General features: G+C 45.1%; 1 protein-coding gene and 1 non-coding gene across 3 annotated transcripts in view; both read right to left on the bottom strand.

Annotated features, from left to right (window-relative positions):
- SAMD4A (sterile alpha motif domain containing 4A) overlaps positions 1-24,423 on the bottom strand; it is a 208,373-nt gene that overhangs the window by 107,882 nt on the left and 76,068 nt on the right. The gene's annotated exons all lie outside the window — the stretch shown is intronic.
- On the bottom strand, positions 13,055-13,160 carry LOC123390624. Its single transcript, XR_006605159.1, has one exon. It is a non-coding gene; the product is annotated as a U6 spliceosomal RNA (small nuclear RNA).

The raw sequence follows: 24,423 nt of genomic DNA, 5'->3' as shown, positions 1-24,423 counted from the left end.
GTTTCCTCCACTTCTTCCTGCAGTCTATTTGTTGTTGTTGTTGTTTTACAAGCTTATTTTTTATTTCTTCATATAACCCTGAACTGAAGGCAAGATCTACTGCAATGAAAAATAAAGTAGCACCCTCCCACCCCCACCCCAAAAGCGGTTCAGACACATACAATGGATTAATAAGCAAGTCACACGCAATTTTAGGTACACATGTGCTCCTGATTGGGCCCAACCTCCTGCAGTCTATTTTACTACTTTTGAATTTTACAATGCACAAAGAAAGGGGGAATATTACTTGAAAGAATTTGGGGTGGGGGCCACACCCGTTGGCTAGGCAGTTAAGCATCTGCGTTCAGCTCAAGTCATGATCCCAGAGTCCTGGGATAGAGCCCCACCTCAGGCTCCCTGCTCAGCGGGGAACCTGCTTCTCCCTCTGCCCCTCCCCCTGCTTGTGCTCTCTCTCTCTCTCTCTCTCTCTCCCTTCTGTCTCTCAAATAAATAAATAAAATCTTTAAAAAAGAAAAGAAAGAAGTTTGGGGACAAAGTTGGATCAAACACAATGTAAAATAAAAGGTTGGGATTATTCAGGGTTTCAATTATCTATGCTCTCCCAGTAGACCTTATGTGTGTGTATGTGTGTGTGTCCGTGCACACACGCACGTGTGTGTGTGTATATATACACCACATGCACACACAAACACAATTACAGATGGGTAGATCAATAGAATGAATGAGCAAGAATTGGAGACTACTTAAAAAGCGTTCAGATACGCATATACACCCCAGGAGATTAATTCTGTAGACAAAAACGCCCTTTTAACCAAACAGTTCCAACATAAGAGAGAATGTCCTCCTTCCACCAAAGCCAAATATTTTACTGTACATTAAAAGACTAATTAAAACAATATTGTGGTGTTCAAGCACGGTGGGTTATGAAGAGAAACCTTCACTTCATGAGCAAACACTGAGTCACCGGTGAGGCTCATGCAGGAGTTTTGGAGATGTGGTGTGTTTCATCAATATTCACATATCCACTTGGTAAGAACTGTAGCTTGCAACTATGATTTCCATTACAAAGCCCCTGAAATGCCAGGAATGAGTCATGGCTTTGTGCCTGGGCATTGCGCTGATTTTCTCCATTAACCAGACTCACATACTGACAACTTCCAGGAGAAAAGCTGAATGAGTCAGTTTCAGGAACAAACTGCATTAGAATACTATGTGTGAAGAGGAGTTCGGGTAATAGGAATTGGAGCTTTTTTTGTTTGTTTGTTATTGTTTGGTTCTCCTTAAATAGAAACTTCCATAAAATTCATTTCTCCAAAAAGCAGCAAGCATAGATCCATGCAGTTATAAGGGTTCTAACACCAGGACCAAATTGGTTACCCAAACGCAGCACAGGGTGCATGAACTGGCTGGGATCAATTCTAGCTTTTTGAGGACCATTCTGCAGTCACTAGAACACACACGGTGCTACCTCTGAACCAGTCCCAAATATCTTCTCTTGCCCTGGCTCTCTTCTTCAGGTGTCTTCCACAAGCTGACTTTCGCATGGGAATGGGACTCACAGGGAGACAAGTCAGCTAAGGGAAGGAGGGAAAAGCAGGGCCAGAATTTGGGCAAAGCAGGGACAGGGTCTCAGCAGTAACAAGATCCCTAACTACACAGACAAAGCTCTGGCATCAGGGGGAAACTGAGTGCATTCTGTGAGGCTCCACACTGTCAGGACCCTTGCCTTCTGTTCTATTCCCTGGTGCTGTTCTAGGAGATAGGACTCCAGATCTCTTCAGCTCTCCTTTTCCTTGAGAGTTGTTCCCATATTCAAGAGGTGAAGGCCTAGAACACTGTCATCTGGGCCATCTTTTTAAAAAAATTACCTTATCTGGGGTGCCTGGGTGGCTCAGTGGGTTAAGCCTCTGCCTTTGGCTCAGGTCATGATCTCAGGGTCCTGGGATCGAGCCCTGCATCAGGCTCCCTGCTCAGCAGGGATCCTGCCTTGTCCTCTCTGCCTCTCTGCCTACTTGTGATCTCTGTCAAATAAATAAATAAAAATCTTTTTAAAAAATTACCTTATCTGAGCATTTTTGGGGAATGGCAAGGTGGAAATATTCAAAGTACAGTGAGCATCAGAGGCTAACACCTTCTCAGAACTTCTGATCTTATCTGACGTTTGAGACCTGGATCATGAAATGCTTTGAAAACAGCAGGATCACGACAAGTGGAGAAAAACTGAATATGGTATCGGCACTTGCAAAGCCACACTGTGAAGTTAGTTAACGAGAGTGATTCCGCGAAGCTGGTGCCCCTCTCTCCAACACGGGCATCTCATAGGCTCCCCCTGTCTAGGATTATATTCTGTTGCTCTACGTCTTTCCTAGGACTGAGCCACAGGCTTACTTTTTCTCTTTTTTAGATTTGGCCTCCAATGTTTAGGCACGAGTCAGCACACACAGAGGAGTGTAGATGAACCACGCTAATTAAGGGAGCCCTCCCATGGAAGGATTCTCTTTTAGCCCTCTATATTTAGTTAAGCACAATTTCAGCGCAAGACACTGAATTTTCTAAACCTTGCGAGCGAGGAGTCTCTGCCATGAGATCTGCCTCCTACGAGGCTCCTCGCTTGTTCACTGGGGCTATGAGGTCCCCATAACCACAGAGCATTCAAACAAGCCAGTCAAGGTGACCTCATTGAAAGGACGGGGGACTAGCTTCACTTCTGTCAATGCAGCAAGCCTGTACAGTGTTGGGATCCAGACTGGTGAATATCCCGATCGGACAAAACCCACTAAATAAAACTTAATTTGACATGACATCCCTACTGAACTGCTCCCAGAAGCAATCATTTTCATTAAACCACAGGGTTCCTAAATTTTACATTTAGTAGCAGACTGAAGATTTTGAAGCTTCCCATTGCTGAAGCATGGATTCTCATGTTCTTACACTGTTGCTCTGTCAGAACTGATACGTGGTGAAGGAATAAGTTTCACATCTAGCTCTCAAGCAAAAATTTGAGAAAGATTCCGCAGCTTCCTGGCTGTGACACAAGTTGCTTTCCATGATAAGAGATTCTCTGCCTTCTTATAAAATCTCTCCTCATCCCGTTGATGGGAGCATCATTTGGGGCATGGCTACCTCAGTATTAAGGAATATACTGCACTGTCACGATGACAAAAGTCAATGGGTTTCCTCCTCATGTTTTTGACATTTAAAGACATCTGCAGAAAGGTAGACTCCATCTGTGTCCTCCTGCTGGTAGAGACTAAACACCTGTACGGAAGAAACCAAGCCAGGATTCCGTTCCGTGTCAGGATGGGCCTTTGGAGAACAGAATCAATTACCCTCTGCTTTCTCTTTTGTTTCTCAAAGTCTTGGGCAGGCTGAAGTGGTCACGTTTCACACAAGCTGCTGTTGCGTTCTGGCTTTTTTAGAGAACCTCATGCAGAAATGTATACCCAGAAGCAACCTAAAGGAGCAGCAAAGCTCCTGTCCTTTTCTCCCTAAAAATGGAATAAATTTACTTGGCAGCATCTTTGCTTCCACTGAATATATTTACTTCTTAAATGAGACAAATCTCTTGCCAGGCTTCTCACCCACTCTGCAGGGACATAGGCCTCCTTTGCATAACCTCTTCTTCCCAAGAAAAAGAATGAGAGTGCTATGCTTTCATCTTCTGGCATTTCTTGCTGGATGCAAGTAGGATACCAAAACGGATGTAGGTCCCAGGAAGGAGAAGTGAAAGAATCTTCTTCATTCGCTTCCCCCTTGAATCACGTGTGTCCCAGCATGGGGTTTTTACGACTCGTGGAGTAGGCTGTGTTCTCAGAGACTTGAGAAAGCAGAAAAGAGTGGCCTCCAAAGTTAAGGTCTGAACAAGAAGCCGGTCCAGATCCATGGGCTGAGTTTGATGTTTTTAAGACTAATGGCTGTGACTGTGTACACAGACAGAAGATGGTTATTTAAGGGTGAAATTTGATCTACCTTCAGCTCAGCCAAAAGGATGATCCAAGAGAAGTGTAATGCTAGGTCTTCTGAGACTCAGCGGCTGCAGGGTCCTGCAGAAGCAGCAGGACTGGAGGGCTGACACCTGCTGCTCCCTCCCTTGGATCCTAGGCCCAGGACCCCATGGCAGAGCTTCCCCTCAATGATACTGGGTGTCCCAAAGGCAGGTGGGGCTTCAGTAGACTTCCAGAATGTTCCTTCCAAGCAGACAGAGCAGGTCAATGAAACTGGTCCAAACCTCAAGTGCTAAAAGCAGCAGGAAGCCTGCTTTGCTGACACTGTCACAAAACCCATGGTCTAGAACAAGGAAGCCATTAGTTCTCTCCTGGTCCAGAGAGAGCTGGTTGCCTGTATTGTTTTCTAGTTTTGGAAACACCAAATAAGGACGACTTTTGGTTCAAGGTAGGAGACATGGCTCTTTTTATGACCTCACTCCTTCTTACATAATATACTAAACAGGCCCGTTAAGCCAAAGTTTAAAAGCTAAATTCTGCCTCTGCCCAAACATGTGTCATTCCCATTGAAGTTAGTGCGACTTGGCTGTCACAGCTGGGGGCAAACTTCACTCTTCAGCAAGAGTGTGATGGATAAGTAATAGTTTCCAAGACTATTGGAATCTAACGTTCTAATAAAGAAACACTAGAGGACTATGGAAAAAATGCCTTTAAAGACCAAATCAACAAATACTTCCCATCATTTAGGAATGTGCTTGTGGACCTTCCTGGGTTACAAGGAAACCCTTGAAAGAGGGCCCAGGCACCAGTCTGAAGAACATTCAAGATCTCTTTGGGAAAGCTTCTACTGCAGGAGAAATCCAGCCGGGACCGGAAGACCCCACTTCCAACAGTGGACGAGCTGGTGTCTCCCTCCCAGTCACTTGGTGGGGAGATACATAGTGAGTTCTAGAACAACAGATTACATTATAAATCGCACTTTCTCATTTCCCTGCTCCCAGGCTACACACAGACATTTTATGGTATTTGATCTTGATGTGGTACTTATATAGATTTATTGTATACTACGTTGTTCCACAACAAATTTTATTTTTTTAAAAGATTTTACTTATTTGAGAAAGAGAGAGAGAGAGAGAGAGAACAAGTGGGGGAGGGGCAGAGGGAAAGGGACAAGCAGATTCCTCGCTGAGCAGGGAGCCAGATGCGGTGCTCAATCCCAGGACCCTGATACCATGTCCTGAACCGTAGTTAAGACACTTAGCTGACTGAGCCACCCAGGTGCCCAATTCCGCAACGAATTTTAAAAGACTTCCATGGGGTCTTAGGAACTGTCCCATATCCCCGTAACACTTAAAAACAATGAATCTAACTTGAAAACAATATTACTTACTTATGATTATTTTAAAAATTGAAGATAGCCTTTACACAGCTAAAGTCAAAAGTAAACCAAACCTGAGGCATTCAAACCCTCCAATTTTCATTTAAAGACCAAAAGAAGAAGTCATCCTCTCGGCTGTGAACACTGTACAGCCCTTTCCCAGTTCCTACAGAATCCTGCTCTAGGTGCCTAGAAGAGGGCAACATCCACATCCTGACAAAGCATACATCTATAGGTCACTGAAACCAAAGTCTCCAAAAGTCAGCTTTCATCAACCCCACCCTACTCCCCGCCACCCTAGCACAGAAGGTAAAGATGACACACGCATCCCAAAGCTCAAAAGAAATAAAACGACACATGAAGACAAACAAAACAGCTGACTATACCCTAAAGAAAAAAAAATCTGTACCCTAAAAAGGAAGCAGTAGATGGGGGTAATGGTGTGACCTTTCCTGCCGCCCCGCCCCCCTCCTTCTGCCCCTCGCCTCCCTTCGCTCCCCGGTTTTGCTTCCTGCTCAGGCTCCGCTGCTTGTCTTCCCTGAGGTATCATTTCAGGCCTATGTGTTGAGCCCTGTTAATCCAAGTTTCAACTTCATGCCCACTGGCATCTGGTTCATTGCCATGTTCCCTGCCACGGAAATGTAGAGACCTACCCGGAGACACGTTCAGATTCTGGCTTCACACGCACGGACAATGGAACTCTAGAAGACTGATTTCATTGCACATTTTCAGTAAAGTCTAAGGCCCCTGGCCCACACTCCACAACATCCATAGTCTCAGCTCGAGCGGCATTCCCCCCCTCATCTTCTCCCACCCTGTACCTCAGAGCAGGCTCTGCCTTAGTTCCTGTTACTCCTCCATCTAGAAACATTTCTGCCCACCTTTGCTTGGAGGGTAAATTCAAACCTGTTCTAAGCATGTCACACATCTCACTGAATCCTTACACCAACCCTGAGAGGTCGATATTATTATTATACCCATTTTAAAGATGGGGAAGCAGAGGCACAGAGATGTGACCTAGCCTGCTCAAGTAGCCCAAAACAAGGAAGTAGTAAGGCCAAGGTTTGAACCTAATGGCCCAACCCCAAAATCTGTGTTCCTAAGGATCCTAACCAAGCTGCCTCTTTCATAAAACCTGCATGTCCCAACTCTAGCTAAAATTTTGTTCTTCTCCCAAACTCTATAGCCCATGAGTACTGTCTTTCCTATGGTCTTACCATTTTCTACCCAACTTCCTGGATGTTTATGGGCATTTCCTCCTTCCTGGTAGATGGTAAGCTTCATAAGGACAGAATCCATGCGGGATTGAATTTTGGCCCCTAGGGCTCACCTGTGAGCCCCGCCTTTGTGGGTGGGTCCCCCAGTTGGAGAGAAGCAGCTCGTCATTCTTTGTTTTCATCCCTATGTAGTCGCACTTTTATGTTTACTTTTACTGTATTTAGAGCAAGGACAGTGCTCTGGTAAGGATAGCAAGTTGTCTGGCGGGTTAAAGCTGTGTCCTACGTGCATGGGAAGAAGCAGGGGTCAAGTTCCCCTTGGTGCTTCCCACATACAAGAGCTGCTTGGAGAGGCCGTAGTAATGGCAGAGAGGACAACAGCAGAAATAACAAGGAAAACCACCAGCCGCCACAGCACACTAGTGCCGGGCACTTCCCATCCAGTGTCTGTGATCCTTTCAATAACCCTGTAAGCTAGGCCTTGTCATCTTGAGTCCACAGATAGGAACTGAGATTTGGAAAAGTGAATTCTTTTGCTCAGGGTTACAAGAAGTTAAAACCCAGTGCGGTAGCGTGAACCCAGATCTTCCTTCAGGGTCGGTCTGGGCTCTGTCCACTCGAGCAACAATGCCTACAGTCCCCTGGGGGCTAAGAACAGCAAGCTACCTGGTCCATTCATTCTTTACTTCCCGGACTCACTCTTTGGTTTTGTCTTTTGGTGAAAAATGACCCTCGCACACACCCAGTGCTTCCAAGAAACCAAATGAACAGTAACCTACGTTCATGTTGCTCAGAGAGTTCTTAATTACTAGGAACAGACAGGACCGTGGTCATAAAAATGTACCAGGAGATATCCAAGAGGGTGGTGCTGATCCGGGAGGGCAGCAAGGGGTGGGGCCAGACAGATTTGCGTGGAGTCCAAGAGGCAGACAGAGAACTAAATGTTCTGCTTAGAAGAAAGATAAATCACTTTTCATCAACCTATAAAGTTGTCTTAGTTGGACCACAACAAACACTTGATGCGTTCACAACATCACCACAAAAACATTTTCGTGGTCTTGGCTGTAAATAATGGTTTTACACAGGAAGAGCAATGCTTTTCACCCTGCAGGGGCGGGGAGGGGTGGGGGGAGAAGGGAATCCCTCAAAATGCAGCACACACTTAAACATGATTCAGCTGTGATTCATCAAAGCTGGAGTAGTATTCTGTTCCCTCTAGGATTCTGGGTGCAAAGTGTTCTCTCAATGCTGGCAAAATTATCTTCCCATGCTCCTGAATGATAGGCCACTTCCGCTAACATGCTCTAAAGTTCACAATACGTTTAAGATAGATTCTTCTGTGTGTAAGTCTGAGCGGCGCTAGCGTGAGCAGAAATCCCAATAGCTACTGGGAGCCTAGTTAGAAATCAGCCACATTAACAGTCATGCTTCTAAAGATAAAAGCTCCCATTCAATATTCTTTATCAGCTTGCTTTAGCCAAACTTGACGCATTTGTTACTCATGTCTAGTTGTGGTGATTTTAAGTCTGTGACTGTTCCCTTGAAGGCAGCCTTCCGTGAAAAGCACAAGCTCTGGAAGGAGCATCTGGGGAGAGAGCAGCAACCGTTCCCCAGCTTAGGGACTCTGGGCTGGGGGCGCAGGAGCGGTTTAACAGTCCCTAGACCAAGCCTCCTATAACGACTGGGATACAAGGCTGCCAATCTGGGTGCCATGCCTTCAGGGAGTCTCACGGCAACCCATGATCCAGGCAGCAGGGACAAACCCCGTGGTCCGGCCATTACTCCTTCTCAATGGAAATTCAAAGAAGACAGAACATGGCAGCATCATCTAAATGTCCTCTGCTCTGTTGTCTTGGGCACCGATCTGAGGCTCATCCTTCTTTATGTATCTTTCCCTGTCTGTCCATCCTTTATGACTTGGCAGCAGAACACGGTGGAAGAAGAGCACAGGCTCAGTGGCCAGACCCCTTGGGTTCAAGTCCTGACACTCACTTATCAGCTCTGTGACCTCGAGCGAGTCACTTTAGTCTCTCTTGCCTTGGTCTTCTCACCTGTAAAATGAGGCTGAGAATAACAGGACCTATTTCGTAGGGATTTCTTTTTTTTTTAAGTAGGTTCCACGCCCAGCATGGAGCCCAGAACAGGACTTGAACTCACAACCCTGAGATCAAGACCTGAGGTGATATGAAGAGTCTGACCTTTAACTGACTGAACCACGCAGGCGCCCCCTAGGGACTTAAAGGGAGTCAACTAGAAAGGGGATTAAGTTAAAACAAAAGGGCCATATAAGGGTTAGTTATTACTGTTTTTTCCCTTCTTATCTTCTTTCTTTTGCTTTCTTTCAATGAATACTTATTGATTAACCCCTAGATACAAGGTGCTACGCAGGATGCTAGGTAAACTTTGAATATAGACAGGGTAGAGTCCTTGTCCTCCAAGAAAGGACAGAAGGTAAAACGCTGTAGTAGAAAAAGATCACCAGTCTGGGACTGGTGGGAATGGGAATGGGCCTCTGGCCCCAGCACCATCACTAACCTCTCTGTAGCTTCCTCATCTGGAAGCCCAAGAACCTTCTAGGGATCATGACAACAGAAAGCAAGAGTACCCAGCCAGGCCCCACACACCATACCATCAGTACCACAGCTAGAGGGGAGAGAAAGGATCTCTAGCTGGGCCAGTCAGGGAAGGCTTCGGGGATCCGGATTTATGCGTGGCCCTGAAGGGCAGCTCAGAGGCTGGGAGATGGAATTGCCGAAAGGAAGGATAATGTGCAGAGGCACAAGAGTATTTGGGTTAACAACACATTTTGCTGGCAGCTGAGAACGGGTTTGGGGAAAGCAGAAGGGAAAAGAGACGTGCTTAGTTTTTGGAGGGCTGGTGTGCATACAACGCTGGGCAGGTTACGAGGCAGAAACCCTAGCAGGACGGCGGTACAGGGGACACGTCTGGTGGTGGCCTGCAGAATGGACCAGGTGGAGAGCGAACAGTTGGAAGACAGCTGCACAAGGCAGCCTTAAAGACTGAGAGGCTGGGGAGGGAACCTCCCCACCCCCACAGGACAGCTGCCTGGTCTGGGGGACTCCTGTCCCTTTCTTCTCCACAGTTCTCTCCAGTTAACGAGAGGATGATGGAAAAAGTGTTAAGCACGGTGCCTGCACACGATCAGAACTTAGTACCCATTCTTGAGAAAGCAAAATAATGCGCATGAGAATAGTTGTGAACAAGAATTCCTATTCACTTGGAAGTCAGTTATTGGTGAAACGCATAGCAGGTGAAAGCAAAAGGAGGGGACCCATGGAGACCTCGCCCAGGTCACCAGCCCTGTGAGCAGGGAGATATGACAGAGAGCTGGTAATCCAGGAGAATGTCAGGATGTGGAGAAATGGCGTGTACCTCTCCTTGACTCCAGTCCGAATGACGATGGGTTATTGGACGCTGGAACTGCTATGTAGACTAGAGAGAAATTAAATCCAATGTCCTCCCTGGACTTGGATCCCTGACCTACACTCGTGGTCCCTGAGGAAAAGAGGAGAGTTACACCCCCAGACTCTCAGCCTAAAACCACCAATGGTGCCAATCACAGACACCACTGCATCCCGTAAAAAGACAGTTTGTGTAATTGTTCCCATTTTTCAAAGGGAGGAAACTGGCCTGAGGTCACTTGGTGAGTTGGTAACAGCTGAACCCAGAGCCTGGGACTCTGTCATGGACCTGAAAGCCTGCTTCCTTCCCAGCTGTCTCTCAGGGCTGTTCTTTGCCCCAATCAGCCTTCACAAACAGATCTAAAAACCACAGTGCAAAATACAGGAGCATGAAATTGGAAATAAAATAGGTGCTTCTACATCTATTTAAATCTCATTTATTTTTAGTAACTACTGAGGTTAGGCTTTGCATGAAAGGTGAGAAGTTGGTTTAAATCTTGATTCATGTCTTGGTTGACTAGTAAAATACTGTCATTCTGCTCAAGTGAAGAAAAGGCCCATGGAAAATGCCCCACTTATTTAGCTTTTAAAACTAACTGTACATCTCCTGGGCATTTTCTTCTGTGGTCTTAAACCCCTGTGATCTGCCAGATTTTGTTCACCGGTATGTTTCCTTCCTCCAACACGTGCAGATACATAGGTGTCTGTAGGTCTATGGCAACCAAAGGTTTAACGCTCACCTTGTCAGTCACCCATAAGTTCCCATCCTAAATGGGGATCATTTGTCCTCTTATTAAGCGTCTTTGACAATGTTTATAAACTGAAGGCATCTGGCTCAGAACGGGGGCTAATACAATTGCAATAAAAAATAACAGTAATACAAATTGTTTAGCAGGAAAGTCTTCAATATGAGCAAAAACAATTATGTCAATAAGCCTACCCTAATGTGGGAGTAAATGAGAATATCAGGCCGTAGATCAAGAAGCTCACACAGGCATTGTTTTAATTAAATCAAACAAGGCGTTGCTGTTCCTAGTACTTCCCATGGGTGCCTCCTTCATTTGATCTTGGGGGTCTCCTCTCTACCTCCATGGCCTGAAACAAAGCTTCTGGGGTTTTCCCACAATCATCAGCTTCTCCTTATATCTTGTTCCATAGCAGGAGTGACCCCGTCTGTCTTGCTTAGTGATGGGCAGTGAGTCTCTCATTAAACTTAATCTAAGAACCCAAAGGTCTCTGCTTTTACCTGAACAACAGCGGAAGAAACTTGTGTCTTAAACTTACTCCCTGAGCTTTCGAATTCATACCCTGCCCAGTTTTGTCCCATTACCAGGAAAGAAAATCTCCCATTGCTCGAAGGAAGGACAAGATTTCAGGTTGAGGTGGCCCCTCTCTTCTAAAAGCCTGAAAAATAGCAGGTGACTGCTTCTTTCAATCTGTTCAGATTGTAGTCAGAACATTTTGGTTATTCTGGAACCAGAAAATCCTCAGAAATCAGAATTCATTACGGAGGGTCAGAGAGATGGAGATGGATAATGGTCAACCAGGAATTAATGAGGATTGAGAAAATCCAACCAATTTCACCTGGAGATCTCTGTGGCCATCCATCTTTTTCACCATCTGCTCCAAATTTGGACCTATGCCCTGAGAGGCAAAAGACAAACGCATCCATCTTAGAAGTCCGCCCAGGTGAAATGCCATTAAATTGCATTATTGTCCAGAACTGCAGAGAGAAACATTTCTTTCCTAGTTAATCTGGCAGCCATCAGTTGTTCCCCATTAAATTGAGAGAAACATCTGGTTTATGTGCTAGAATAAAATACCTCACCATCTATCAAAATTAAACCCTGAAGAGCTATTACTGAAATGAAGGATGGTGTCTTATTTGTTGGAGGTGGGTATGCATGCTTTCCCACGACGTCTGTGTTCTGGCATCCTTATCTTTGGGATCTGCATTCCCCGGATGAACAGGAACCCAATAATCCTACCTGTTTGATGACTTTAAGCATTTCAGGTTAGCATAAATTAAAGCACGTTCATATGACTGTTGTTGTGAAAGACACCAGCCACAGAGACAGAGGATGGTCTTTCCAAAATGTTTGTAGACAGGGAGGATAGAAAACTGACCTAAAACACATTGGATGTGGGGATACCTACAAAAGAATTCTTTCCTTATATCCCAATCTCACTTCATGGGAAGTAGGTGTATTCCTGAACTATCCAATGGAAGTCACATATTAATAAATCAAATTGCATCATCTCATTATTTACAGGAATTCCCTCTCTCCTTCTGTGTGTGTTGGAGGGGGTGTAAACAAAGATAAACAAACAAATATTTCAAATGTTTTTTAAGCCAAAGACTACCTTTCTTGAAACAAGTATTTGAAGGGACACCTGGGTGGCTCAGTAGGTTAAGCGTCTGCCTTCAGCTCAGGTCATGATTCAGGGAGTCCCAGGATTGAGCCCCCATGGGGATCAAGCCCCGCATTGGGCTCCCTGCTCAGTAGAGAGTCTGCTTCTCCCTCAAATAAATAAGTAAAATCTTAAAAAAGAAAGAAAGAAGCACACTTTGAAATATACTGTTGTTCAACTCCAAATACTCTCTCCCTTATTGATTTCAGAGTCCTCTGAACTAAACTACATTGGTTAGGGAGAGCGGAGAGAGAGGCAGAGAGGAAAAGAGAAGAGGTGGGGGGGGGGGAGTAGGAGAAAGAAAGTGAGTGAAGTCAGCAAACTTTCATAGACAGTTCTCCCACAGCGTCCCCCAGCTACATGGGTCCTTGATGAGCACTATCGGGAAGACTTGTGTCTGTCTGCTCTCTCCCCAGCCTGGCTCAGTTCTCTTGTAACCTGCGTAGTATAAGCATCTTGACGGGCTCAGTGGACATGTGTATTTTACACAACAGACCACAGCTGCAAAAGAGACATTCCCGTACATGACTGGGTTGACACTCGATCTAAAAAAACCAGTTAAAGCATGGAATCATAAAAGTGATACTCTCATTATATTATCTATCTCTATGATATCTCATTATATTATCTATCAATCTATCTATCTATCTATGTATCTATCTACCTAGATATACTCATTGATACTTATTATATAGATTCACAGAATTTACGTGTCATCCTTGCTCAGGGACTATGCTTAATCTCTGTATCATTCCAGGTTTAGTAGATGTGCTGCCAAAACCAGCACCACATTCACAGACATTTAAACATATGAGTGTACACTATCATTCGCAAATTTGGTACAGGAGTAATGCCTTGTCTTTGAAAATGGGTCCACTCTCTGAAAGTCCCAGTTTCCTGTATAAACCAGAAATCTGCTATGATTTTCAGGTTCTAGCTTCCTTCTTTCTTTCTTCCTTTCTTTTTCTTTTAAAGATTTTATGTATTTATTTGACAGACAGAGATCACAAGTAGGCAGAGGGAGAGGAAGAAGCAGGCTCCCTGCTGAGCAGAAAGCCTGATGTGGGCTCCATCCCAGGACCCTGGGATCATGACCTGAGCTGAAGGCAGAGGCTTTTAACCCACTGAGCCACCCAGGCGCCCCAGCTTTAAAGAAGATAAAAAAAATTCCAAAGAAAGCTGAGAAGCAATGCGACTACAGACTCTGCCTAGATTTTTATGATGTTCCCCACCATCTTTTAAGACTATCTTGTTTCTATTTAATTTGCCCATCATTTTTGTTCAGCCTTGACAAGTCTTTCCAAGACAATGGTGTAGCTTCACAGAAATACCTCTCCTTGTCACACTCACGCAACATTTGTTTACATAACATTTAGTTACATGTCTTAAATGGAGAAAGTACAACTGGTGTAAACAGGTTTGGGAACAAACACGTCTCAGTTGCTACCGATAGCCGAGATCAGGGAAGTGGGAGGGGCCACGAGAGAGCAGCTGCCTCAACCACCGGGCACACAGGCGCCAGGCACACAGGCATCGGGCCTGTGTGCTGGGGGACCAGGGCACAGCCTGATTGGGAGTGGACCCAGTGAGCTTCTCTGAATCTCAGCTGAGACTCAACCAAAGAAACAGCTAGTGAGCTATTCTCATGCCAGAGAGGAAAAAAAACTGACCAGGTTGGCCCTAGGGAGAAACTATAGGCCATTCTCTAACCTGATGCCTTTCTATGGCTTTGAAGGGTTTTCTGTCTGCTCAATTTTTATCTTACATAGTATTGGATAAACTTCCTTATAGGATGCAGTAACACTGCTGTAAACAGAACAGAAATAAAAAGTAGTCATGCTTCTGGCCAGAGAAAAACTAAAAAGGCAGAATATACACTGTGTAAGTATATATAAGTATGTGTTGTATTAAGTATACATACTTTAAAACATATATATAAAACTATACATATTTTATATTTATATTCAACTATAATGGTACATATTATGTAAAAATACATATTGTAAATATTTATATTATATTTATATGTAAAGTGTTATTACATATTTATATTCTATATAAAGTACATATTTTACATATTATTTTTATACATGTTTTAAGATGTATATATATATATTTCTGTATGTTATGTATTCTTATATGCCACTTTTTAATTATACGTCTTCTGCCTTTTAGTTACATATATGTGTGTATGTATGTCTATAAGAGTACCTATGCAGGTCTATGGCGTGTGTGTGTGTGTGTGTGTGTGTGTGTGTGTGTGTATGCACTTATATGATGGTGCCTCATGAGGTGTGGAGGTTCACACTCTGTCTTAAGATAATTTGACTAAAAGCTTTAATTCCTAAAATTCCAGGTGGATTGAGACATCGACCTAGTCGCCTTGGTTCATTCATTGGGACCGAAGTCCATCATTTTACTCATCCCAGCTGCTCTCCAGGGTTTGGATAAACTTACTGTAGATGAAAAGTATCTGCAGCTGAATCCAGACTCAGTGTCAAGGGTGCCCACCCCTGATCAGTCACCCACACCAATGTCACTGCTTTGCCACCTTGCAACACTTGCAAGCTGTGAGGGATGGTAGATTGAAAGGGCCTTTATTTAGCACCTGCATTTTGCTTATTTATGATTTATGATTTCCATCCTGCCTACTTCTGCGGATTGGAGGCAGTTTAGCTCTTCAGTTAAGCCCATTCTTAATCAGTTCAGTCCCTTCTCCTTCATCCTGCTGCGTCCGACTTCAATGGAGTAGTCTTCCCAGTGTGATCAATTAACTCGGACCCCTGCGGTCTGGGCCTTCCACTGAGCAACAAAAGCAGTGCCTTTGCAGAGTCTGTGACCTTTGGATTACTGCCCCAGCGATACAGGAAATTCTGGCAGCCCTTCCCAGGGCATCCCTTTTGGTGTCAGGACTTCTCAGGGGTGGCATGGGGTGTGGAGACCCACAAGGCTGTCATCAGTTCCACACCCTGTGCGGAGGGAGCTGAAGAGTGGCTTCGAGGACCTTCCCTGGTGAGGACTTAGGCTGTCAATAGCGTTCCATCTAGCAGGGGTCTCCGTCAATACGTTCAATAATCATACACCCCTTTGTGAGAAATATGAGAATGAGCAAAGCCTCAGTCTCAGCTTCTATGGATGCCCACCCCTCCAGGTTCACCAGTCAAGACTCTAACCAATGGAGCAAAGCATCCACAGATGTTACTTCAATTTGCCATGATCTTCCTGGGCTGAACAGATCACCTAACTTTACTATGCTTGGTTTTTCCATCTAGACCTCCAGTGATGGAAACACTGGTCACCGGCATGCTTCCAGAACCCCAGGGCAACAACTACCATGTGTGGGTCCAGCAAAAGCCCCTGAAGGCTGCTGAGCCTGACAGCTGCTCCTATCTGACCCCCTGTTCAGGCACCCAACCCCTTGCTCCTGGCTTTTTGTTGCCAAAATGGTAGCCGCTGTTGGAGTCTTTGGGAGTGACCCGTGGCCATGGAAGACCATGCAGCTAGCTCGCATGCATAAGGAACGAATCCATGACCCACACTAACAGATTCATGAAGGACTGAGGTTAACGAAAAGACAGATGATCCACATGCTGGTCTTGACTGGAATGGAAGCAAATCACAGAAGAGGAACCTCTGGGCTAGATTCCCCAAGGGTCTACCTCAGTGGTCCATTCTTACCTGCTACTCAGCGGTCTGTCCCAACCACCTGGCGAACCAGTTACAGACTTAGAACATGCTAGACATGCCAAGGGCAGGGCTTTGAACTCTTCACGAATAAAATGACAACAAAACAATCTATAGCCTCTATTTTATGTGTCTGAAGATAGGTATGTAAAATTTTTATTCTATATTATATTAATCTCAGAAGTCAAGGCAAGTAAATGCAGATCCATGTTCTGGGTATAAAAATGCATATAGATCAAAAGAGAATCCCACTTCTCTCTCCATGAAGCACTTCCAAATGCTACCCTTGTGTGGTCTCATTATGGAAACCTCACTTGACAGTCGCGATGACTAGCATGTTTTCCGTCACTGGCAGACCAAGGTGGTGCCTCCCGTTGTTGAGCTGCTGTCCCCCTGGACTGTGCTGCTTCAGTCCTGGGGACTTATGGGCCCCCAGGTTCCTGCTCTCACAAACTCTCTAGGAACACTGCTCGGCCACAGAAGGAACTTTCTCCTGTTCTTTGCAAACAGAAGACACCTGTGGCAAAACTTATGCCGGGGCAAATGTCCCGAGAGAGCAGTAGATGACAGTGTGACAGCTGCCTGGGCTTATGTCCCCAGCCTATCACTTTCCAGAACAAGTTATCTAGTTTCTCAGAGGGCTCTTGGTTCCGTCTGAATTAGGAAGAAAATAAAAATAATACCTACATCCCATATTCCTATAGGGATAAAAGGAAGGAAGGTGATTTGAGAACAGCGTGGCACCATCCAAAGAAGAGTTTAGATACATGGTAGCCTAGAAAATTAGACTGGCCAAGACCTTGGGACCAAGGGAGGGAGACTGACAAGAGGCTCTAGAGTGGGCCTGGCTCATTTCTCTACTTCTCCTTCCCAGCTCCAAGCACACACCCTGCCCCCTCCCCGGTGGTGACAGCAGGCCACCTAAGCTCCGTCCCAGTGTGTTGTTATACAGGGAGCTGAGGTTGTCTTAAGCATAGTCCCAGGAAGTGACGCAGCAGTAGATAGTTTCTAAAGGACATCTTCAGAGCCCAGAGATAGCCAGAACTCTGACAGTTGGGCTCCATGATTGTTTTCAGGTGCTATGTTCTACCTCATGACCTCTATCTCCCATTCATCTTTCTTTCCCTAAAGCACCAAGTAGGGCATCCCCAGGAATGAGAATGAGAACAGGGATAGGGATCCATCAGTTGATTATTCATGGTCCAGATAAAGGAAGGGCCATAAAAGAACCAAATGCCACCACCAAAAAAAAATCCCCCCCACAAAAAGTTTTGCTAACAGCCCTGAAAAGAATGGATACCACCCAGGAAGATGGCAGGCCTCTCAGGCCCTGTGAGACTGAGTTCCTGATCATGACATATCTCAAATCGTCAAAGGTCTGTGGAGATACTGATCCTCTCACACCTCGAGCAGCTGGGCACAGCCTGAGGCAGCTGGGTGACACCAGCGTGCTGAACAAATGTTAGCATTCTCCATGTTCCTGATCATCTAAGGGCCCCAAAACAGCCACAGCAATGTGGAACTGCAATCCCAAATATCTCCTCTTCATAATACAAAGAGCCAGAGCTAGATAGGTACTTGGCTGCCCCATTTCATCTATTTCCTGGCTTGATTCTCCTCTATGACATTAGGCCCTCTCAAGCAGCCTGTGAACAAGGCAGCCACAATTTAAAGGTGCATAAATGGGGCCTTCGAGAAGCCCAGTGACTTACCCAGTGACACTGGGTGCCTCTGAGCACCAGCCTGGCTCCAATTCTCTCATTCTCTACCTCCTGCACAGCATGTAAACCATAGCCAGCCAGAGGTGGGCCTAATTCCTCAGTCTGACTTCTCTTCTAATGAAAGTCATCTTAGAAGATGTGAGAATGGAAACCAAGAGTTAAAAGTAAGGACACTGCAATGGGAAGAGGGTAGAGCGGCTTGGGGGGAAGGCTGGCAAGATGGAATGAACTTCACCTGGAGGCCAAGTGGATACCACAGTGGAAATCTCATAAACGGCAGGGAGAAGTCCGGCCCCAGGCGATGATGGGAGAGACTCTTGGGGGAAGTGGTGGTGTGGGGTGGCAGTCGGGATTTCACTGTCATAGGGCCAGATGGCTACCCACCCAGAGCAGGAAGTCACACAAGCTTTCAGGAGTGTCAGGATGGAGGCCATCGAGAGATGGAATTTGGCAGTCATTTGCCCAAAGAAGGAGGCCGAAACTCTGGCTCGCCGAGGCCTTGTAGGAGAATACGGCCCAGATCCAGCATGTGAAGGGGTCCCTGAGTTTCCATGAGGAGGTCTGGAAGATCTGTGGCCCCAGGTTAACATTTATAATTCACTGGAGAGCTAAATAATGACATCTTCCCTTTAAGCTCCTCGTACATTTACATCGTGTGAGTCAGTTAAAGAGTACTCTTGACCTCAAGGTCCCAGAACCTAAAGTTGAACTGCGTTGTTAAAGGAATCTTCATTCTGCAGAGCCCCAGGGTCCTGGGATGAGGGGGGTAAGGGGGATCTCCTCACCGTGCAATCTTCAGACTAGCCAGATCTACAGAATTGCAAAGTAGAACCCGAAGTGGACATTCTCACCTCCAAGAAATGGGTGGAAAGAAGCCTGGTTCTCCACTGGCTAATTTCAACCGTCCTCACATGGAGTTTCTTAATATTGTCACTTACTCTGTAAGGCTGACTGTCTTCCCGGGGCAGCTGGCCCGTAAGGACAAGCAGGGGGCCATCTGATGTGACTATCCCACCGCAGAGGATGGACAGTGCCTATGCCTTAGCAGAGAACTTGGCACGATTTTGACAGCAAGGCTGCTGTCAAAATCCAGGCAAAAAAACCCTTGACTACAAAGCTAGAAATCATGCTTCCAGTTGACCTTCCTCTTCCCCTTCAAAAACCTGGCATCTCTCTGAGCCCTCAGCCGGCAGTGAGCAAGCAAGACCCCAATCACACAGTTCATTCTGGCTGCCTTGGAAAGCGAGAAAGGAGTCGGGGAGGAGAGTTGCACCTACAGGGTTAGGAATGCAGCAGAGCAGAGAGGAAAATCTTCCTACAAGAACATCATGATCATGTGACTTACCGAAGGCAAGTTTTAGCTAATTATCAGTTTCAGTTTCTCATTACACTGCAGATAGGTGGTGGGCGGACTAATTTGTTTTAGTGGCCAAGGTACCCAGAATATTTTATAATAAAGTATTTTAATGGCCGATAAGCATCACTGTAAGTGTGGTGAGGAAATTGAAAAGTGCCCAGACTATAGGTATTAGACACACGTGTAAGAGTAGATAGAACGCTTACATTCTTATAAAAGGCACCCTAAATTCTCATCAATCTGGCATTGACTTCCACTGGAAAACAGATGTTAGGTTTCTTCAGGGAAAGGAGAAATGGCCAAAACAATAAAAAATAAAAAATCACATTATCTGTCACCTTGCCTTGTGGGCTTGAAATAGGAGAAAGTGCATAAAAAGCTAGTCCCAGAATCAGCTTTACTCTAATCCTGGCTACTTATTTTAGAGGATATCTGTGCAAATATCTCAGCATCTTGTAGTGTCTCAGCAGACAGGTTCATGTTTGACTTACCACGAGTTAGGGGGCATCTCCTAATACCACCAACTAAGGCAAGTCCAAGCTCAAAGGGGAAAAGCTGGGAAGGGGTGACCTAGGGAAGTCCCACTGGGATGGATCCACCTCACCAAGAACAGAAGCTTCTCCGAAGGAGCACCTTGGGGAGAAAAGCCTTGACAGCTTCAAAGAGCCTCTCCATGTCAACAGAGACTAGCCAACCAAAAACGCGATCAGTAAAGAACAGTCTCAACAGAGTGACAGGATATGAAAATCTACTGAAACGATGAAGGGTGAAAACAGAAACCATAGATTTTTGGAGAGGTGAACTCTATAGGAAGGGAATCTGACTTTTTAGAATCTATAACCCTGCCCATTTGATTTTTATCCATTTTCCATGTCCACCACAAAACTAACTTCCTCAATAATATAAATAATAAATAATTGTTGATCATTCAGATTATGCACCACTCTAAGCACTTTACCTATTTCAACTCCTTTCCTTATCAAAACAAATGGCAAATTGTATTATAATTATCTCCATTTTACAGAAGACAACATTAAAGCACAAAGAGATCAGGGGTGCTTGGGTGACTCGGACTGTTAGATGGCCAGCTCTTGATTTTGGCTCAGGTCATGGTCTTGGGGTTCTAGGATGGAGCCCACGTTGGGCTCTGTGCTCAATAGCAAATCTGCTCGAGGATTCTTTCTCTTTCTCCCTCTGCTCCTACTCCCATCCTGGGGGGCTCACATGCGTGCGGGCTCTCTCTTTCTCTCAAATAAATAAATAAATAAATAAATCTTAAAAAGAAAAGGCAGAAGGAGGTCAAATAAATTGCCTAATATCACACACCCAGTAGGAGGCAATGCCTAGATTCACACCCGGCCACTCTGGCTTCAGAGTCCTCTTAACCATTATACTTCAGTGTCTTTCAATGAAGAGGAACATCCAAAGGAAAGGGGGAAAACTGTACGAGTGAAATAAAATGGGCTCTACCTTAAGCTTGCTGGAACACATTCAGTGAGTACATTCCTACTGCTTGGATTCTGTGTTTTCCAAGGAAAGTGAACACAGTGATTGCCTCACCAGCATCCATCCCAGCTGAACCCCACTGTGGGAAGGACATGGGATTTGGGCAGACCAATCGATTGATTGGTCTGAAAAAGCCTATCTTCTGTTTGCAGACAATGAACTATATTTTTATGTATGGGTTAGCCGCCTGAGAATTTGGGAAAGGCAAGTCTTTCCTGACTGTCCATGAGACTACTGATGAAATCATCCTCAAGATCTGGGTAGCTGAAGATCAGACCCTACTTTACAAGGAAAACAAGCTCCACAGAACAGTGTCCCTTGAAGACCAAACTGAAATAGTCATCATGAAATAGCGCCCTTCACTTTTCTAGGAGAGAATAAAAACAAGCATCATTTACTCAACGCACACCATATATGTGCCAGACACTGATGCGTCAGTGCTGTCCTTCATGCATCCTTTGGTCCTCTCCCTGGAGAGATAGGCTGGGGCTTCCCAGCCCCAGAGTGAGGGCTGTGGTTCCAATGCATCACAGACCAACACAGCTTCTGGGACAAACTTCATGCTGGCCTATGGCTAAGTAAGAGAAACACAATACAATACAATAGGGTTTTTTCCAGAAGCTGTATGTGTGTGGTATAGAGGACTGTCCTTTATTATTTTTTTCTTTTTTAAAGATTTTTTTTTTTTTTTTTATCTGAGAAAGAGAGAGAGTGTGTGAGCACAGATGGGCAGGGGGAGAGGGGCAGAAGGAGAAGCAGACTCCCTGCTGAGCAGGGAGCCTGATACGGGGCTTGATCCTTGGACCTGGAGATCATGACCCGAGCCAAAGGCAGATGCTTAACCCACTGAGCCACACAAGTGCCTGAGGACTGTCTTTTATTCTGAGATTATATTCTTCCTACTTCTGGTGTTAAAATATCTTTTCTTTTATGAAAGGATTATAACATTATATGACAATTTTGCTCTTACTGTTTTTAACATCCTAACTTCTCCAGATAAAAGCTAACAATCTTATGTTAAGCCTCTCGGTTAAAAAAAAAAAAAAAATTGTTAGATCATAAAATTCCAAAGTGTGGGGTCACTGGCCCAGGAAGCTGATAGCCTGGATTTTGTCCGACCTCAACCACAGGGGGAATTCAGGAAACAAAGAGAAAATCCCAGGTTCAGAAAAGTACCTGCACTGCCAATGTCTTCCTTGCTAAGCTCCTATCTGACCTCTAGTTACTCCCTGGGTCCCCAGTGGCTGCTACCAGTAGGAATTCCCTATCCTTCCTGGCCAAGCTGACATGCTGGGCAGAGTTCAGGACACAGCTTTAAATGTGGTTTCCTGATTAACAGAGAGACTCCAGTGAGGCAGGAAGGAGTTCAAGCTCGAATATTATATGTCGTAGTCATCTACCGGCTCTTAGGAATGAATACATCCACAGAAATGGCCTGGAGCAAAATACCATTCCTGAGAAAATCCCTTAACAACCCAGGGAGGGACTCCTGTGACTGTACTCCATCTTTTGTGTCTTCTTTTCACAAGAAAATGGCACATGAAAGACTCCATTCCCTGAAAACACATTTACACAGAAAAATATTTAAGAGGGCTGACGGTGACTAAGAGAAATGAGTGCTAAAAAGAACTAGGCATCACATCTATATGACTTTCTGGCTAAAAGGGATAAGTGGAGAACCCCAAAACAGAAGATGGGGTCATTGACTTGGCTCTACCATTAAATTGCCCTTGAATCTTAGGAGAAATCACTCTCTGCCCTTCTCCTTCCTCACTTGCCAAAGAAGATGTCTGGTCACTCTTGAACCTCACATTCTCTGGTTCTATTCGCTGTCTGGAGCAAAGAGTGAAGTACCCTCATGAATCAAGAAGGACACCAAGAAATAACATGGAAAGGAAACATGGTGCGTTTCCAGGGGCATCTCCGGGGAGGGGTCTCCCCAGAGTGAACTTCCAGCCAGAGCAAACATAGTGGCCCTACATTGCTGAGAGCAGGAAAGAGAAAATAAGGAAAAGAGCAGGAAGAAATGAGGAAGGGCGGGGTCCAGGGTGCACCTGGGTAGCTCACGTCATGATCCCAGCATTCTGGAATCGAGCCCCACATTGGGCTCCTGCTTCTACTTCTGGATGCTGCTCCCCCTGCTTGTACTCTCTCTGTCTCTCTCTCTGTCAAATAAATAAATAAAATCTTTTTTTAAAAAGAAAGAAAGAAAGAAGGAAAAGAGGAGGGGAAAAAATAAGAGAAAAGGCAGGGCTTACAATAAGTGTGATCCTTTGATTAGAGAAAGCTGAAAACAGGAAAAGTGAAGAAGAGTAGAGAAAGAAGGGGAAGAAAGGACCAGACCCCTATGTCTCATTTTGGATAGCAACAGAATTTCCTAGCTCTTCTACGATCCACACACCAAAAACGTCACCAGATGTGAGGTCCCGCGGCATTCTGCCAAATTAAATAGAGAAACGCCTCACTCTTCTAGAGAACAATATAGTACCATTTTCCATAATACAGCGAAAACAGAGGCGGCCCATCTGTCCACAGATCTGACAGAGAAAAGGAAAAAAAAAAAAACAACCTCCACAAAAGGTCTATAACCTTTAGGGGGAAAAAATGATTCTGGGCTGAGCTCTCCAGAAATAGAACATTTTGATTACAAAATAAAAACTAGGTCAATAAGATAATGGACGTGATTTAAATGAAAATCACAGTATTTGTAATGGGCTAAAAATGGTATCAATATTACTGCAGAGAAGGAATATAATTAAATGTATTTTTACACAGCAGCTCCCCGCCCCAGCCCTACAAATCCCAGCCCCGCCACCAGTATTCCTCCACCTCATCGGAGAGGAATGTGCTGGCGTGCCCCAAGTTGGTCTGAAGAATGCAGAGTTTCCGTACTCCTTTAGAAGATCCCAAATGACACTGGTTAGCTACATTCTTTCACTTTTAGATCACTGTTATTCATTTATAAAGCAAAGAAATGGAAAGGTTAGGGACTGGACCACTTCATTCTTTCACGATTTCTGCTCTATGGACAGGAAACATGCAGAGGGGAGGTGTCAGTGCCACAGTCCTCTCAGGCCGAGTGACCCAGGAATTCCCCACCATCCTAAGAGGGGGACAGAGATCCTAAGAGGTTTTGCTCAGGCCAGGAATTAAGATAAAGGGTGGAAGGGCCAATTTCTGGTTTTCTTCCTACAACTTGGGCTGTGACCTTGTGGATAAACTCTAACTCTGGGGTGTAATTCATCTTCCAAGCCCTCACAAGGGGAAGGGGAACAAAGAGAAGCGAGATGAATGAGCCATAAGGAATCGTGCACTGGGTGGTGACTGGGTGGCAACTAGCGAGCACAGAAGGGCTGCTGCGGCACCTGCCTTTGCCTGGATGTCCACATAAAAGCCTGGGACTCTGTCTACAAGAAACAGTCAATGGTCCTTCCACATTCAGGCTGCCTTCAGGGATCACAGACTCCTGATTGAGATTAAGCAAGATTACTCTATGATGACTATATTATCGCTTTAGAATATATACATACACCCACAGGCACATGGACAGAGCATTCCTTATGACAGAAGGCCACGTCAATATTGATTTCATGGAAATCACAGAATATGGTATTTGCCTGAGAACATACCATCGTCATCATTCTGAAGAGACTGTTTTCTCAAAATCTCTTTGTGGGTAGCGCCCATTGACTAAAAAGTCTTTTTTATAAGAATTAACTCTTTAATATGTTTCGATTCCAACACCCTGGCCACAAAGGGCAAGGCACTCGTTCACCCTTCGA

Source organism: Mustela putorius, unplaced genomic scaffold (genome assembly GCF_011764305.1).
Source record: "Mustela putorius furo isolate JIRA1106 unplaced genomic scaffold, ASM1176430v1.1 tig00000129_pilon_pilon_pilon, whole genome shotgun sequence".
Lineage (NCBI taxonomy): Eukaryota > Metazoa > Chordata > Mammalia > Carnivora > Mustelidae > Mustela > Mustela putorius.
The sequence above is the reverse complement of the archived record's forward strand: the minus strand, read 5'-3'. Positions and strand labels throughout refer to the sequence as shown.